The following is an 18879-nucleotide window of genomic DNA, read 5'->3' as shown; positions in this document are numbered from 1 at the left end:
TGCTCAGGGAGGCGCTGGGCTGATAACAATGTGCAGTCAGTGTGTGTGTGTGTGTGTGTGTGTGTGTGTGTGTGTTGGTTTAGAGGTGGGGACAGCGAAAGGTCAATGTACAGATGGATCAGGATTAGAAGTCCACTTCCTTATTGTGCTGTGATGGTATGATAGAGTTATTATTAGTAACCAAACAGTCAATGAAATCACATATTAGTCTGAATATAAGACTTTTTCCCTTTTGAAGACTCATCAGAAGACAAACTCATTTCATTTAAAAAAGAATGATGACTCATGGTTGGTTGATGTTGTTCTGAACGCCTGTTGAAACCACATCTTCAATATCTCTTTTTACAAAAATACAGCACTCAATCATTCCCAGTAGACTGCACAATCACTGATTTCTCACCTTTCTTGAGTACACTGACCAATGTGGGCATATAAAAAAACTACAGGTGTTGGGTCAGTGTCGTCCATCTGATCAGAGGGCGTGACTGATCACAGCGCATGAAAAGGCAGAAGCTTCTCTGAAGTTTGAGCGTCGATGCTGCGTACCTTAGTCTGTGTTTCACTAACACTCTCACACTTTCCTGTCCGTCTCTTGGAAGCGGCCGCTTTGAGGACTGCAGTTAGATTGTGTCTGACATTTTAAGACGGTGTTTCTGGCCATGCAGTTTTCAGTCTCTACGCTCTCTAACACAGTATTTCTTTGCTGCTTTACAGTTTGTTTATGACTCTGATGCACAGATAACGGTTATCTTCAAATCAGCATTATGGGTCCACCTTCGTTGTCGGTTAACTTGACCTACTTTTGAGCCACTTTGTTCCTGACAATCACCGTGTCTACCTCTGTCACTGCAGCTGAGTGACGGCTGAGAACAGTCTAGGCGGTACACTGGCTACAGATAAGTGGCCCGTCTATTGTTGTGAACGTATATAGTGACATTTAAAAAAGTCTAGACCCCGAATGTAAGAAAACTCCACTTTGTGTTTAAGGGCGAAAACCCTGTTTTCTATTTGGACCAATAGGGTAACATACATAGTAAAGATGAAACACTTTTTCCTTCCTGATAATTATTCTAACATTTGGGGCTTGAGTTTTGGCAAATTTATAACCCTCTAATATGGCAGAAAATCACAAATTGCTGACATTTTACCAGCTTTGACTAAAATGTACAACCTCTGGCAGCAATGCACGCTTGTTTCCTCACATTAACCCGACCCTGTTGACTTTTTGCGGGGTTTAAAAAAATAGGTGGCACAACATTTCCTGCCGTACTCCTTCTGCGTTCACTCATCAGCGCACCTCGACTTATCATGGACATTTTACTCGGGGGCTGGCATGAGAAATATCTGGTGAAGTCGGGGGGGAACAAATCTGCTGTTTTTTCCTCTCACCAGGTCAATATTTAGGAAGGTTATCAGGAGATTTGTTTTTGTTAACGCAAATTCTGGCATTTGTGTTTTCACTGACGCAGGACTAGAAACACATGTAACTGAACCCTTGTGTATTTCTCATGGGCGGATCATCCAAACCTAAAGACACTGAGAAAGGCTCCTGCACACTGTCTCGCTTTAAGCTGAGCCTTTCTCAGTGTCTTTAGGTTTGAACCCTCCTCCGTCGTAAATTCAGGTGTGTAGAGATTTTCTTCTGCGTCAAATCATCCAAACTGAAAGTTATTGTTAAGTTTAAATGTAATCTTCGAGTCCAGAATCTTCACATCGATGAACCTGTCAAGTAGACATTTTCACTCTCTGAGCCAAGTCTGCTACAGGCCAGTCTGAGGTCGAACTCAGAGAGCCATATGGACACTTCAAGCAGGAGTTGAGGAAGAGAGAAAAGAGAAAAGAGGGAGCAGAGCATAAAGGCTTCTGCCAGATGACCTGATTTCTGTGGCAGAGCGAGGTGACAGCCAGCATGAGGTCATCTGTTACTCTCTCACAGAGGACTCATTTCAGCATCCTCACCCTCATCTTTCTCCTCCGTCTCTTGCCCCGCTTCCTCCCAGCATCACACCACTTAGCACCAGCCACCACATGCCTCCCCTTTGTGTCAGACGTGACTTGCTGGTGGTTACGAGGCTGACAGGTTTGACAGCGCTGACTCTGTGTGAGTGCGTGAGTGCGTGCGCGCGTGCGTGCGCGTGTGTGAGACTGCTGGAGAAAGAAAAAGTGTGTGTGTGTGCGTTGGGCGGGGAAGTCCTGAATGGCAGCAGAGGCCATCGTGGCTCCGACTGTTTACATGCTTCAGGGCTCACGTCATCGTTTTTTTAATAAGATTATGTTTAAGCGCTCGTGCCACAGTCATGAATCAGCAGCTCACGAGATCACATCACTCATCTGTGAATGACTTCTGCTGTTGTCGTGTGTGTTTGTGAAGCTTTAATGTCTCTGTGAAGCTTTGTGTGCAGCGGACAGCCACAGTAATGAATGATTTGTCCCTGAGATAAACTCCAGTCACTCTCTCTTCAGTCTTTGTTCTGTAACATGTGAATGAGAATCAGAATCAGAATGCAATTCTGCAGATGTCTTTGAAAAGAATGAGGGTCTTTGTTATTTTGAGTTCAAGCCTTGAAAGTCATATGATTTATTTGCTTTAAAGATTGACAGCCCTAAAAAAAAAAAAACTGCCCTCCAAATTTTTTGAGCACCAGGCTGCAAACATGTTTATTTGTACTTTAAAGTTGGGCATTTTAATATTGGATCAGATGGCTGTTGACTCACTTTTGGAGCCAGCCTCAAGTGGCCACTCCAGGAACTGCAGTTTTTTTTTTCTAACACTTTAGCTTCACTTAGTTTGAAGAGGGAAACATTTCATGGTAATGTAGTTAAAGGAATACAAATTGTGTGTCGCTCAAAGCACAATGTGACCATGAATTGTGATGCCCATCATTAACTAACCAACTAGACACCACCGTCCCTAATCCATGATCGATCAGCCATTAGTGTCAGTCACTTATCCGGGTACGTTGGCATTTGGCCGCTCGCTGTTATGAAGATTGAGTAGAACACGTCCTCTCGCCTGACATGTAATCACTCACAGCTTCCTATACAACAGTTTTCTTCTTCCTGCTTTCCCTTTATTGGTTGTTATTCGCTGCAACAGGAAGTTATTGGGTGATATGGAGGAAAACCCGCTGTGTGTCTCAGCAGCAACGGTTAACATCTTAACAAGCATACTCACACACAAACACACACAGAGGGCTCAAATCGCCCTGCTCATCCATCATGTGCTCTGAACTGACATGTCTCAAATATGTCGACCTTAATTCAATCTGTTGGCCACTAAAAGTGTCGAAGTCAGCTTTTTTTTTTCCTCCATCTGTCCTCTTCTGCTACCTTTGAGATCTGCATGAAAATGTAATTAAGATCTGGTCTTAAAGAATACAGACTAGAGATATAGTACTGTTTCTGATACCGGTTCTGAAATCTTTAGATGCTTATAAAAATACAACCATTAGTATTGTGGCGATGGATACTTAATTGATCACAAGGGAAATTCAGACATCCAGTTGCCAGTCCAGTGAACCTTTAGTAACAGGCAAAGAGCCATGAGCTGTGAAACGTACAAATGAAATGCTTTAAGTCCAAGAGTGAATCCCTTGTCAGTCTGTGTGTTTTGTTTTTTGTGTTCTGTGTGCAAAATAAACAGGTTGCACAAGTCATTCAGCAGCAAACATTGCCCGGTGCTGTTTGCATTCAATGCTCTGCAGTCATGTGAATTTGTTTTCTTTGCAGTAGTAGACATTGCTTTCCTTCTTCCACCGTGTGTTTGCAGCGCTGACAGGATGTGGTTGCTTTCAGCTGTGTGCTGTGAGGCAGTCTCCTCAAAGCTGCACTCCCCTCTCCTTCTGTGGGCTAATGCAATTTCTCAAAGCCACAAAATAACTGTTGGAGCTCTTGCCGCCTTATAGCTGTTATTGCATGCCTCTGTGACAGCGAGAGTCATCGTCTCTTAAGTATTTTCTGCTCACAAGTCGTGCGAGAGCAGAGAGGTGGCGTCGAGGAAGTAGAGAAACGAGAAAGGAAAAAAAAAAGAAAAGAGAATCGCTCGGTTACATAAGTGGCAGTATCGCTGTGGTGATATCTTGGAGCATTTCCAGCTGTGTGGTGAACACCTCCCCTCACATTCACACGCACCCACCCACACAGACCCACTGAGTGGACGGCTGTGGAGAGTAATGTCCTGTCTGACTGCAGGCTGGAAGAACCACAATAAGCAGTTTCTCTGGCCAGCTGACCGCAGCGGAGGGAACAGAGGAGATTGTGTCTGAATGAGCCGACTATGAGCTGAAACAGGATATTGTGATTTAGCTGCGACGGCATGTTTTACATTTTTCTCCACAATGTCTTCACCTCATCTCTTCCGGGCTCTCTTGTTTTATTACCCAATTTAATCACAGGATACATTAAAGTTTGATCATTTTCTTATTACTCATGGTCGCTACAATTTCCTGCTATTGCACAGTTTTTCATGTTTCCATTTTTATATGTTCTGCTTCATGTCTCTGCTCTTCTTTCTCTCAATATGATCTCATTTTGTGCAGAGCAGCTCTGTCTTTAGAGAACTTTCAGGGTGTCTTAGACGTTTCTCACATGGTCTGTTGCAGGTCAGGGGGGTCGCTCTCTGCTCCTTTAATCTTTCTCTCACATCATACTCATAGGTATCTGTTAGATATTTTTAGGTTCAAAGTGACTTATGCTCAAAGAAGAATATTGTTTAATGAAGTGCCCAAAACTCCTAAAAATGTACTGATTTTTTTGTTGTTGTTGTTGAGCTGCATAAACACAGCAGCTGGAATTCTCACCTCGACTTTACCCACACTATTTCTTGCCAGCCTGCTTGTCAATTTTCACATGAAGTCAGTGTGAGCTGATGTGTGAACGCAGCAGGAAATATTTAGGAAATATTTACCGTGAGTGACAAACAAGCGGGCAGGATGATGAGGTTTATATCACACTATCAGTGCACAACCAGCTCATGTATAGAGGCCATAGAAGCGGGCAGCTCAGTTACAAATCCGACCTGTGGATTTGTTTTCTAAACCATGATTCTGTTCCTTGTTGTGTACAGACCTCACATGCTCTCCAACCTCCGCCTGGTTAGTTGCTAATTTGTCAAAGAAACCTTTTTGATTGTAGCCTGATGCACATTTTTCATCTTGTAATTAATGAAGGTTATGACATGAATCAGGCCGTCTGCCAGCACACACAGTGATCCCCGCCTCCTGCAATGCCAGGTCCTCTTGGTGGATGGAAACCCTTGTGTGACAGTGTTTGCTGTGGATTCTGTCTGTGTTTAAAGGTGTTACTTAAGCTGCTTTCACACATGCACAGAGCACTTTAAAACTCCTTAAACTAAGGAAACTTTTTTTTTGGGTGTGCTGCATGAATGCAAAGAGTCAAATTTGACATTCAGATGTTATTCAGAGTTTCTCCTGCTGGCCCTCTAGTAGAAATGTGAACTCCGAGTGAGCTGATGTGAGAATGCAGCAGGATATAATCAGGAGAATTCACCTCAGGCGAGTGGGAGGGTGGTGACGCTTATTCCCTGCGATCTATTTTTGTTGATATTGTGAAGCTGTCAAACTACACATAGAATTGATAGAAAGGCAAAAATTCACAGTATAGTGTCGTATAGCGGACTGTGTTTCTTCTTCCACCTCTTCTGAGTCGTTGTTTTACCTCATGTCTTGCCCCTGGAGACCCCCCGCCCCCCTTCCTGTCCAACAAGGAGAGTCTCCTGCTGCGACGTGCATGTGTGACCAACCGGATCAGGAGGATTTCAGGGGCAGTCCTCCTGAAATTCTCTGGAAATATTCAGGAATGCAAACAGCTCTACTCTTCATGTGTGCACTTTTCTGCATCTCTGCACGCCACTCCCTCTGTTCATGCAAGTCTGCGACACTCATATTCGTCTGTTTCACAGATGTTTGTGCTGTTGTCTGGCTCACTGTCTCATGGGTGGGAAAGGCCTCTTCTCTAATGGCAGTGGCGGGTTACATGCCCTGGGTAAACTCTATTTGTGTGCATGCATGCAGAAGCGAAAAGAGACCCTCCCCTTTACACTCCTGAGGAATCCTCACGCACCGCAACACTCTGGAGAAAGAGCAGAGCGATGTGTGTGTGTGTGTGCAGAGAAAAACCTCTTTTGCAGCCAGTTCTATAGAGCGTGTTGGGTACATTACGAGAGTGAAAATCCCGAGGTTTTCATCATGTAATAAAGCTAATTTTATATCTGCTTCCTATTAAAACAGTGATGCTGTTAAAAGTTGCCATCACGAAGTCCAAACTCAGAGGCTTTGCTTTCACGCCTGAGTTATTCTGAGTCCTGGCCTGTGCTGACAGAAATGAAGTGTTCGCAGGCATTCTGGGGGCGTTTGGAAGTAATGATATCCCACAGCACTGCCAATATGAAACCATTTTTTTTTTTTCTGCAATGTTGTCACAGCGTTTTCTATTTATTAGAGCCGATCTGTCGTCCAGTAGAATTTATGTCCTCGAGCGATACCAGGAACTGCAGGGACATTATCAGAGATCGATGCGTTGGTCTCAATCTGGAGCCATAACTCAAAGATGGAAAAGATCGACTGTGTACAGAGCGGTTGCAGCGCTGGAGATAGAGAGAGGAGACGCAGGCGCTTCGCTGCTCCCTCCTTACTGTACATATCACGGCGTTGCTCAAATTATGTGCCATTAAATCAATATTTGGGTTGGTTTCCATTAGGAAGCAGCGACAGGCGATGAGTGATGTGCATGCAGAGGGAACATTATCCATCACTCTGGTTCATTAATATCAAGAGTCACAGCTGTTTTTCCCCCAGAAGGCTGAGGGACAAAAATGCATCCTATTTCCTTATTCCTGGGTGGTATATCGCAGGTTAGACCATGCTGAAAGATTCAGATTGTGCTCCTCTGCGCCACAGATCAATCAACAAACCCAGCACTTCTCAAGTAGATGGATTTAAAGTGGATCCTCTTCCCATCAAAAATAAGTAGGGGACTCTGAGAGAAGATGATGCCCCTTAGTTCTTCCTGTTGTCTGACCTAAAACATTTCAGGTTTCAGCCTCGAGACTGTCAAGAGGAGGGCGTGTTTTCAGCCTTTTGTTGTATTTTGCAGATCCAAAATAACCTGCAGAGGGCTTAAAATTAATTTCTGTATTTGTCTACTCACTCATCATCTGGTTTTTGATCTGCCCTCTCTCGTGTTACACATTGCAATTTATCCAAGAGTAAGGCTGGTGTTTGCCTGTTCTTGCTGCACCAGAGCCTCCAGGCCCGGATTAATTTAGTGATATTCGGCTGCCGCTGACTGTAACTGAACAAAACAGACACTTGTTGACTAATTGGATGAGTGAATGAATGAGAACACCCTCGCTGACAGTCTGTCAGTGATATGTTTCCCACCCCATCAATGAATCAATACTAACTCAGCAGCAGAAGTGAACATGGGAAACCGACTGCTACAAACAAATAAAAGTATTTAACCCAGAACTCACATACATGAAGTCTTCGAGGGGTTTTGGAAAACAGAACCAGGTTCAGTGTGCTAATTGTGCATGGAGGTGTCTGATGCATCCTTCTCCAGGGGGAGGGGAAATCCCCTGCAGATCGATCAGGATGTGGAATGGAAATTGTCATGCTGCCAAATCGCACTGCTCCAAGAGGAGTTAGCAGGTCACTGTATTGGGACTGACACCTGTCAATCACTTTCACTGTGTAAGTGGATGGAAGAGGATGCTACAGTGCATCGGCTGAGATATTTCTATTTTTTCTTGTAATTGTTTGGTTTGGTTGTAGTCCACGTACCATCAACATTTAAATCAATAATTGTCAATAAAATTGGTCTCCTTGCCGTCTTCGGCAGCAGGTAAATTGTAGCGCTGTATTTATGTTTCGGCCTTTACGGTGAAGTCATTGAACGGTTTATGAATAGACTTTTGTTCTGGCGCTTTCACCGTAACCTTTCTCCTCCACACAGATGTGTCCTCTTCATCCAGAGGTGTCCCTCTGTGACACTGTGTCAAAGAGTCGCCCATTATGGAGGGCTTCAAATGTCAGGGCATGGAGGTGAACTCTTTAAAGAGATCAACATTGATTCCTTTATTATCAAGCAAAAGGAAATGCTCACTGTTAGTGAATAAGTGGCTGATTTAAGGATGGTGACATGCTGGTTCTTATATATTTGTGTTTTATTGTAACCAGGGAAATGTCAAGTCGAGTCTCCTAGGAGTTGACCAAAGCTCCTCTAAGGACCCGGTTAGAGAGGTCAACCATGAGCGTGCAAAGAGAGCATGCTAGTCTCAAAATGTCAGCCACAGCACCATATCACATCATGCACAATTCATTTTCAAACTGGTCGGCAGAAATTTGTTTTTGACAAATGTGTTTGCAAATATGAGCGATTTAGAGGTGGCTGGTTTAAACCTTAAACTCACTTCAAACACAAACCAGAATTTAAGCAGAACCACAGTGCTACTTTGAAGCAGTACACCAGGGGCTTTATGGTCAGTACTGAGCAAACTGAGGGTTGCAGACAGCGTCCACTGTGGGTCAATAGAATCCTTGTTTTACTCTTTAGTGTACATGTGAGTTTTTCCTCGCTGCTGTTAGTCGTCGTCGCCGTGCGCAGGGTTTACCCGCTCTGCTTTGGATTAGTCGGCCTTCCTGAAATCCTGTTAAATCTCTCCCCTATCACTTTCTGCTAAACCCCGGCCGCTGAAAGCTGCTTAATCAGCATGTTTGATGATTAGAGACTGAAGACGGAGTGTACTTTGGACGGAGGCTGGACAGTTAATCGACGGTTTAAAATGATTTTTACTCGTATCATATCGAGCTGTAAAGTTCTGGAGTGTTGTTTTTGAGCTAGTCCTAGAAACTACGAGTTATAGCTAATATGACTCTTTATTTTTTATCACACTTTATATAGTTACCATAATATTGAACATTGTATAATATTGCCCTAACTTGTATCGTCCAGTTAACAAATGCTTTTTTGAGTTTGAAGAAAAAAGACAAAGTACTGAGAAGTTACTGCGACAGCAAAATAAACAGATCTTAAAATAGTTTAAAATTTTACACAAATCAGGAAGCTGCTTGAATTCTTGCGCCCAAGAGTAACACGTCACTCGACATCACACCTGACAGAGACGCATTAAAGGTGGCGATGCTAGAACTGGTAACGTCAGCCTCACTCGTCTAACGATATGACATCGTTAACCCGCAGACACATTTTTTAAAGTTTTATTTTAGTGCGTTTAATGTAGGGACAGGACAGTGGATAGAGTCGGAAATCTCTCGACATTCCCCATAAGCCACAGGTCGGATTCAAACCCGTGCCGCCCGCTTTAAGGACTACTTCCTCTGTACATGGGACGCTAAACTAACCACTCGGCCACTGGCGCCCCAACTTGCAGACTATCTTAAATGTTTTCTGAGTGTTTTCTTAACTTAAGAATAGTAAATTAATTTTTATTTAACCAACTAGGAAATGAGTTGCCTTGGTACATCCCTTATTAAATTTGTAAGTTGGGAGAAATGTTGTCAACAATGAAAAACAGATTTGGTCAGTGCTCCTTGAATTATTTTCTGGAGTAAATAAGTTTGCAATGGCTGTGAAACAGTGTGCATCCATATGCATGTGTTGCTCTGGTATTTAAAGTGGTTACAGATGCCGGGGTTGTTGAGTCTCTGGTGCAGACATTTGCCAAGTCTGGGCTTCTTCTTTACTATGAGTCACCTCGCTGCTTTCCCTACAAGACTCTGAAGACTCCTTTGGTGAAGCAGTAAGGTTAAATGGTTCAACATGTTCAGTATTGTGTCTCTTAAATCTGCAAAGTTAGTGAACACGTGGTATAAACCTTGAAGTGAAAAGTTTTCCCGCACTTCACAGAGAGAGGCTGTGTCAGCTGCTTCAAGATTGATCTTTTTGCATGATAAAAAAGCAGAGCATCATCCAGATCTCAGAATGGAAGGAAGTCCACCATGAATGTCGCAGTGTAGACTTAAGATCTATAATTTCATGCCCCATGTTTACCCATGTTGTCAGACTTTCCAAACTCCAAATCAATGAATGAGGGCCTCTTACCTCGTTGGAAAAGCGGTCTAAGTAAAAAGCTGCCCTCGTGTGAGCCTGGAGCCTGAAACAGGAAGCCCGGCCCGGCCCTCGAAGCCTGCTGGTATGAGATCCTCCTGTGGATAAACATACAAGAAGACATTCTTTCATCTGTTTGGATAGACTGAGGAATATGAGTCATTTGAGCTGTTTTAACTCAGTGGAAGGTAACACGGCTCAGTGTGGTTCTCTTTGATGAAAGTAAGTTTAAAAGCTTCTCAAGGCTGCCACTGACTGCCTGCTCTTGTTGCAAAAACAGTCATAAAGGATTAGTGTGTGTGTGTGTGTGTGTGTGTGTGTGTGTGTGTGTTTGCTAAGAGCTGCATGTGGTCATGGTTCAGTGTAGAGGTTCAAGATGAAGTCACTATTTTATGGAGTCAGCCAGGAGTTTCCTTTGTATCCTTCAGAATAAATGACACAATAAAAGGTCATTTCTTATCTCAGGATGTAAAGGACTGGTTGTAAGGAGGTTCTAAGTGACAAACAGCAGCACCTACACTTTTATTGTCACTCCCTCAGAAGAGGTGTGAGCTCCTTCTGTGAGGGATGTAGTAGAGGTGGGCGATATGGGAAAAATATCATATCACAATTTCTTTTTTGCAAAATCATGATCACAATTTTATCACAATTTTTTTCAAACTGATCTTTAGACAAATTTGTAAGTTACTGACCAGTTCAACCAAACTTATTTCCCTGTATAATGTTATTAAATGCACAAAAACTGCGCTGACAAGTTTAGTCTATTTGAAAAACATCTTTGCAGGAGGTCTGGAGGTCTCACCCAGAACATCTTTAGCAACAGAAATGTCTTTCCCTCAATTCCAGCGGGGTTATATCTCTCATCACTGACTGTCTGAGCGCCGCTCTGTCTGACTCTCTGCAGACTGTTAACGTCTCTCCGGCTCGTTAAACGGTTTCTTGTGTCGCTATCTGAGATGTAAACTTAACTGTGCAAACTATGCAGATAAGTTGCTCACGAGGTGTCGGTTTGGAAAAACATCAGAACAGTTGCATATAACTGGGATGGAGTTGTTTTTGCGGACTTTACTTTTACGTTTCCGTTTTCACCGCTGCGGAGCAGACGGGGAGGGGGAGACGCGTCTGTGTCGGAGCGTGAACTGCAGCATGATAGAATAAACACATTAGCCCAGTTCTACGATCTCCCTGCTTTGGCAGATCATCAGCACGTTCAAATCCTTCACGATCTAAGATCGTTATATCGCCCACCACTAGGATGTAAATTTTACATGTTCAGTATTTACAATCCGATCTCTTGATGTGGTGGGAGAACCCAGAGGACAGCTGAGCACGCACTCTGTTGATTGGTACATGAACAAAACGTTAGCCAACATGGAAGAGAGCCGAGTGAAGAAGGACGGACGACAACCGCAGCAAAACTATTTTACTCACCTCCAGTTCACGCTGTAACATGTACATGTGTGAACACAGTCTCCACGTCTCTTTCCAACGTCTTTCTTAATGAAGTTTTTCTGTTAAAAGAATTTCACAATTACCTCCTGCCTGTCGTCCGCCATGTTTGTTCACTCTAAAGATGCATTTGATGATTTCCAGTTTTGAAGGGTCAGGACTCTGGTTGAGTATGTGAGTGTGTTGATAGCAACGATTGGACCAAAGCAGGCCCACCACCACATTATAGGAACAAAACTGTTTAATCATCATGTGTCATCATGTGTGGAGTCTCTCACATTTTCAAAATCTGTTTAGTCAGCGAGGCTTCATTTTCTCAATTAGGTCATTAAAAGTTATGGTTTGGTATTCATTACCTCCAGCCTGGCTATTGATTCACTTTGAAATTATTGATGATATAAATCCTTTTTTCAAGGTGGTTGGAAACTTGTGGAATGACTGAAAGGTCTTCTTGTATTTTTACTTTGGACTGGAAAAAAGTTCTAATAGTGATCATCAACCGCTAAAGGTGCTGGTTTCTAAATTCTAAAAAAGTACAAACAAAAAAGAAGGACGTCTCACAGACTGCAGTGCTATAGAAATTATTCTGGAATATTGGAACCCTGCAGACTGCGAGTCGTCTTTTCCGACATGTTTGCTTTGAGTAGACGACTGTTATTTTTATGTCACACACACATCTGATGGTGTGATGAAAATTACAGTAGGGAGGCATGCTAATGGATGATAACTTAGGTCCAGCAGTTCTCAGGTTACCTGCTCTCTCTGTAAAGGTTTCTGCTTGCTCTCTGCTCACAGAGTTGTTTTATTTTGTCAAAGGCTGTTTGCTTTTTAAAGTCTGAGTAAATTATTCATTAAAGCCACCAGTGTACCGGCCAATGCTTTGGTCTTTTTGGAGCCCAGGAATGTTTTCAGTCTATTCTATTTTTTGCTCTTCATGACTGAGCTGCAGCGTTTCACTGTGTCCTCGGGTATTAGGCGTACACCATGTCCACGACTACAGGAGCTGAAGGGGTCGAGTAGTCACAGACTGTGAGAGCTGGCTCAGAGCCAGGTCAGGTTAATCGGCTGATGTGCTCGACTGGAGGTGTTGAGTGGTCGTAGAAAAGGAGAGCAGCCGAGTCCACACAGGCTAACTGGAAAGCTGTGGGAGAACAAATGTTCACACCCAGTGGGCTTGTCTCCTATTTAAGCGCTGCCTTCAACCTGTTCACACTACAGTACAGATCTGTGCCTGGTGGGAATTTCCCATTTTACTCCCAACAGCGCTGCTGGTTGAGATGGTCTACAAGGTAAAGCACCCAGGGTCACTTTTACATCGGCCTGTTGAACAGACGTGTTCCTGTCAATTATTTGTAACTGTAATAATTGTAATAATGCTCCAAAATGTACCAAATTAATATGCAAAGAAAGCTCCTGCAGCCTGTTGCAGCACAGCCCAAGTAGTTGATCTGGGGCAGCAGCTCCGTCCGACTTGTGTCTGGAAAGGTTCAGAAGGGTCTCCAGTGTGGACCAAAGTATGGAAATTGGTGAGGTGGCCTAAGAGGTGCCAGCGCTATCTGTTTTAGTCTTCATGGTAGTTAAGGCGGAGGTCATGTCCCACTGCAGGAAACACTGAGAACTGCTTTGTCCATTGGTATTGATTGCACTCTTAAGTCTCACATGTAGGGTGGGCGTCAAGTATCCTTTACATTTGTCTACACTCAGGCTTGTTGGACTCGTCCTTTTCTGTGTTTATACATAAATCTAACACTTGAACAAGCATGGCACTCAAGTAGAGCCAGACCTGAAGAAAGATCAGTGATATATAGAGCTGTGCATCTTCACTGGTCTCACGATTCGATTCGATTACGATTATCCAGTCAACGATTTGATTCCATATCACGATGCATCACGATTCATCCTCAATTTTCTATATTACTGCACATCACTACTTTTTCATAAACAGAGACAAACAGTCTTCTAAATATGAACTCCTTTTGTATAATTTAAAAAAAGTGATTTAGACAACAATGTCTTTATCAATATCTTTACATTGTAAGTTAAAATTAATACATTATATAGGTAGCCTACAGTATAGGTAACAATAATACATTTTTGTGTGTTTAGTTTATCATACGAGAGAAAGATGTTTTTAAGTCACTGTGTTCTCTTCTCAGGACGTTGTAGCCTTTAGTTGTGAGCTTTGTTCAGGGTTAGTTTTGTTTCTGTCCTTTTTATTTCAGATGAGTTGTGTTAAGTTACTACTGCTGTAAACACCCCATTTCCTGATACGAGTGTTTCACAATAAAAGCACTTCAAGTACAGATATGCAGGGGACTTTTATTGTGAAGAACTTGTCGGAAGTAGAAAGTGTTTATCATCGAACGAACGCAGCTTTAGCGGAGGTGAATTTAGCGGTGATACTGTCGGGATTATACTGTGTTTACAGCCGCTCACTTTATCACGAGTCACCGCTACAGCTCCCTTCTTTTAGTTATCCTGGACTTAAGACAGCGCGGCATCAGTTTAAACACACCTTTAGCTGTAATGAAGATGCTAATCCGTGCTGCGGTCAGCTAAAGAGACACTGAGTCAAGCTGTTTCAGCCTGCAGCAGAGCACTGTGGTCTGAGCGTGCAGGACCAGCTGACTCTGCTCATAAAGTCAGCAAGCGGGACTCAATTTACGTTGTTTTCTGTTACAAATCCCTCTGTTAGCCTACGTTACTCTCATTACACACCACTGTGTGTGTTTAGGTAAAACAAACTCACTCAGCGCTGCGCAAAACAAATGGCAGATGTTTTTTTCTAACCCTCGTCAGCATCGATTACGTCCTGTCCCTGCATCAATGCTTCAATCTTCTAGTCTGCATCGCGATGCATCGATTAAATGATTAATTTTAAGAGCCCTAGTGATATAGTCATGTTTGACCTGGAAAATCCAATCAGGGTGGACTGGAGTTAACAGAAAACAGGTTATTTCTTCTGCAACATGTTCCTGTGAACAGGCGGTATAACTCTATTCTGTTTGTAACACTTTCAGGCCTGCAGCTCGGTTCTTCTTCTTCTCCTTTCCAGAGCTCGTTGATGTTATGTGCATCCTCGACTTACAGTATACCTTAGTTACCTTCAAGGTTTCACAGTTGCTGTTGTGTCTTACGGGAAAAGAAAAGCTGTGACCTCTCGACAACTGACTGAAGTCTACATTTTTTAATAGTTATATTGAACACAAACTTTAGTGTAATTCTTCATTCTGGACACTGAAGACATAAATATTGAAACATTGTTGCACAATTAATTTTGCACCAGCCTTTGCAATTGCAATGCAGCCTTTAAAATCATCTCCCCCCCGGGGTTTCCTTTATTTACTTGTCATTGATGATGAATGGCTTGCTCACAAATGCTTGTTTTCGACCTTTTTATGGCCTTTCCTTGGGATGTTATCTTACCACCATTATTTACACAGCCTTGCCCTTAAAGTCCAGCGTATGAATGAGGAACATGGTGATTAATGTGCGCAGAGCCCCGTTGTACCAATCCACTCCCTGCATTCATGTTCCCGTCCCGCCTCCTCACAAAGGTCTGCAATTACCGATTCTGTTATACGTACAAGGGTTACCCTAAAGTGCCCATTGTGTAATTTGTGAAGGCAGCAATCTTACTCCTTCTATTACATGCCAACCTTTTCGGCCGCTCTCCTCAATAAGTGGTCATTATGTGAGCAGCGTGACCAAGACTCCCTCTCACAATCTGCCAATTACCAGAGAAGAAAAACTCCTGTGTGTTTTGTGATGACATGGCTTTTACAATCAGCGGTCCATGCTTCTCTTTCCGAGCTTTAATTCTGACTTTCATTTCATGGACGGAGAGCGGCGGACAAGTGCTGATAAACTTCTGCGATCAATTTCAAATGACGATTGTATCTCAGAGCAGCTTTGTTTGTTATCTGTTATCTGTCATTTAAGGCAAAAGCAGATCTTGTCTTTGGTTTGGAAAGGCTGTTGGTTCTCCTTCAGTTGTACTCTTGCAATTACACTACGTCATTTTGCTCATTAAAACCGGATTGGGCGGGGCTGTCTGATTCTGTATGTGGTGTCAGGGATAACTTTAGAGAGGGAGGGGCTTCATCCATCCCAGTACACGTTGAAAATAGAAGTATCAGGGTGACTCAAAACTAGGGCTGGGTGTCTCACGATTCGATTTCGATTCTTGGGTCATGATTGGATTCAGAATCTATTTTCGATTCAAAACGATTCTGGATTCATGGATCCATGAATTCAAAGCCTAATTTAAATTAGTACATACTTCAGGATCTACTCAGTCATCTGTGAGACTGGCTGAATTTCTTGCTGCTTCCAATTTATACTGAGTTACAGAGCTAGCCTTAGCACTTGTCAGGGAATGACTATAAGCCAAAAGTCCCCCCTCAGATTTTTGGAAGTTATGAATCGATTTTTTTCTTAGAAGAAAAGAATCTCGATTTTTATATGAACGATTTTTTCCCCCACCTCTACTCACAACGCTATACGATACAACACAATGCGAAGGCAACACCGTCTGGTCCGTGCGATCCCAGAGCTGAGAACAACAAACCCAGAGGGAGTTTGACTTCACTCTCTGTTTAGGAAGTCGTTACTCCACAATAAATATACATAGGTATATTTGATTTTTGCTATAGAAATATTCAGACTGTGAGGTAATAAACGCACAGTATGTAAATTCTGCCACCAGGGGGCTCTCAATCAAAACAATAACCAAAGATGATGTTGAGGCTGGTGTGGAATCATGGGAGGGATTCTCTCTGCTACTCTCCCTCAGCCCAACCTCGATGAAAACGAACTCTCTGTTGATCGTAGTCAATACAAACGGGTGAAACTGACCTGAGGAAGAGAATATGTTTACTGATGAGCTAATGTATCTGAGTATAATTTACATGACATTTTTATCACAGCAGCACATACAGCAACAGAACTGTTAGAACTTTAAAATTAAGTATTTCTCTGGCTTTGATAACTGTTGGAAATATTTGAGGTAATGCAAGTACTCAACAAAAAACATAACTTTATCATATATATATATATATATATATATACATATACATATATATATATAATAATTTTATATTAATTTAGATATTTCAATGTAAAAATCTACATGTTGTATCTTTAAAACTTTAACATATTGCACTGACTGCTCATCTTTTTGGAATTATTCCCGCTCTAAAGAAGTTTGTGCAAAGATTTAACCATGATGAGCATGCTTTTAAAAAAAACAAATTCACAAGGAGAGCTCGGGGAATTATTGTACGTGGGAGGAATAAAGTCCGCCATGGCAACAAGCATCACTTTAGTGAGACCTCAGTCTTTATCACAACATGGTTACAGCAGGAAAAACATCACTTGAACATCTCTTGCACATAATCACATAATATGTCCAAGGTTTCCGCCCGCATACTTCATTAGTGTTGGCAGTCATTGTGCTTGAGGTACAGTTTAAAGGAACCCAAGTGTCTTTTGTGTTTGAGGCAAAGTAACTCGTACCTGTTTGACCTTGGTTATATAAACGTCTCTCTGGAAGAGTGAAGAGTGAACTGAAGAGTGCAGATCTAAGAAAGAAAGGAAATAAGCCTCAGCCTGCGTAGCACAGACTTTTCAATGCGTCTCGTATTTGGTGAAAGAATTAAAAATATTGACCTTAAGGATTTTTTATCTATCTACCTCAAATCGCTGTGAATCTTTCACTATCTCACAATCCAATCTAGATTTAATTTTCTATTCAAACCAATTCCAGAGAAGAAGAATCTGTGAAGTATTATTTGACATTTAAAAGCTCGTGTTCGTGTTCAAGATAATTAGGGATGTTCCCAGCTGACTAATATCCAAGTTGGTTAAAAGAACATTTAAATTCTGTCTTTTACCAGCTAGTATAAAAGTTAGTAACACTCAAAACTTTATTCAACTTTATCTGCAGGTAAAGAAGTAATTTGGAAAACCTACATACAATTTTCTCCCAAACTGCGCTGCTCCTACTAGATGCTATCTGTTCACTGTGTTTGTTTACATCCAGGCAGTAGAGTGAAGAGAGCAGGCCCATTAACCAGAGCTACAACCAGTCTATGACTACAGCCCCGACTAGTGACCGGCAGCGTTTAGCTGTCTCGTCATTCTGGTGCCAACTAGCGAGGAGGGTGATTATGTCTAACTGTTTACCTAATTGCGGGTCAAGTTTGAATCCATCTTTTGCCACACCCCTACTCTCTATAATCGTGACAAAATACTAAATCAAACCTGAACCACTCTCACGTGATTGCTGAATTCATCTTTAGCTTCACTTTACTGTCGGTGTGAAACATGAAATATGATCACACATTTTTATTCTCCCAAAGCTGCAGCATGACTGCTCTATAAGATTGAGTGACTTTTTTAAAGATGCTCTTCTCCTGTGCATTTCATGTCCATACTATTTATAATGTCGCTAACAAAGAAAGATCACATCATTACTGCATATTAAAACTCACTGCAAACCTGATTTATGCTTTCTTTTCATAAGCCAGGATCATTACTTGACTAACTCTCCTGAGTCAATGTAGTTTACAGTTTTTTATCATCACCTCTGTCTTTGAAGAAACGTTTTATATCAACTCATTATTGGTGTGTTTCTATTAAACAGGCTTGTTATATTCCAGTACTGTCACTTGAGAAAATCTAACTCGGTTAAATTTGACATAAGCATTTTACTTTATTCAGCCGAAACACAAAGAATGGACCTCCTCCTCACTGAGCACCTTCCTTGTCTCTCTCTTATCTCAGACCTGTATGAGTGGCTTTATTCAGTAACACGCTCAGGGATATAATTCTGCCCAATGAAAGGTTCCTGTAGTTCTTCTTATAACATAACAATGGCCTGTTTCCCTGGAAACAACTTGTTAAAACTTGATAACTACAATTGGCCTGGAATCTGGAGTCAGTCCACTTCCTGAGCATTGCTGAGGTACCCTTGAGCAAGGAACCTGTTTGTGTATGTGTTTATTTCGGCCTATATTTGTGTTCATGTTCATTAAACAGAGAGTAAAACCAAAATTCCCCTCATGGGATTAATAAAGGATAAATTATTATCAACCACTCCACCTCTCGTCCCCTGTCCTGTACTTTCCTCTCGTCTTGCCTCCTGTCCTCTCGTCTCGTCTCCTGTCCTGTTCATTGGTTCTTGGTAGATGTAGACAGTCCCCAAGTGTTGTTCCTTCAGGCAACTCCCAGGCTATGTGCAATGTAGTTCCAGGATAAAGTGACCTTAAAAAGTGAAAGTGCTTATCATACTACGGGAGGTAAAGTGTCAGAGTATTAAAGTGCTGGAGTTTTGCACACGAT

At 42.2% G+C, this 18879-nt stretch overlaps 1 protein-coding gene and 1 long non-coding RNA gene across 3 annotated transcripts in view; both read left to right on the top strand.

Annotated features, from left to right (window-relative positions):
- Positions 1–18879, top strand: part of prkcaa (protein kinase C, alpha, a) — a 156563-nt gene that overhangs the window by 31102 nt on the left and 106582 nt on the right. The gene's annotated exons all lie outside the window — the stretch shown is intronic.
- Positions 11105–12279, top strand: LOC132994589 (uncharacterized). The gene is made up of 2 exons (XR_009676720.1): positions 11105–11964; positions 12152–12279. It is a non-coding gene; the product is annotated as an uncharacterized LOC132994589 (long non-coding RNA).

Source organism: Labrus mixtus, chromosome 2, assembly GCF_963584025.1.
Source record: "Labrus mixtus chromosome 2, fLabMix1.1, whole genome shotgun sequence".
In the NCBI taxonomy this organism is placed as follows: Eukaryota; Metazoa; Chordata; class Actinopteri; order Labriformes; family Labridae; genus Labrus; species Labrus mixtus.
This window is presented reverse-complemented; position numbering and strand designations above follow the sequence as displayed.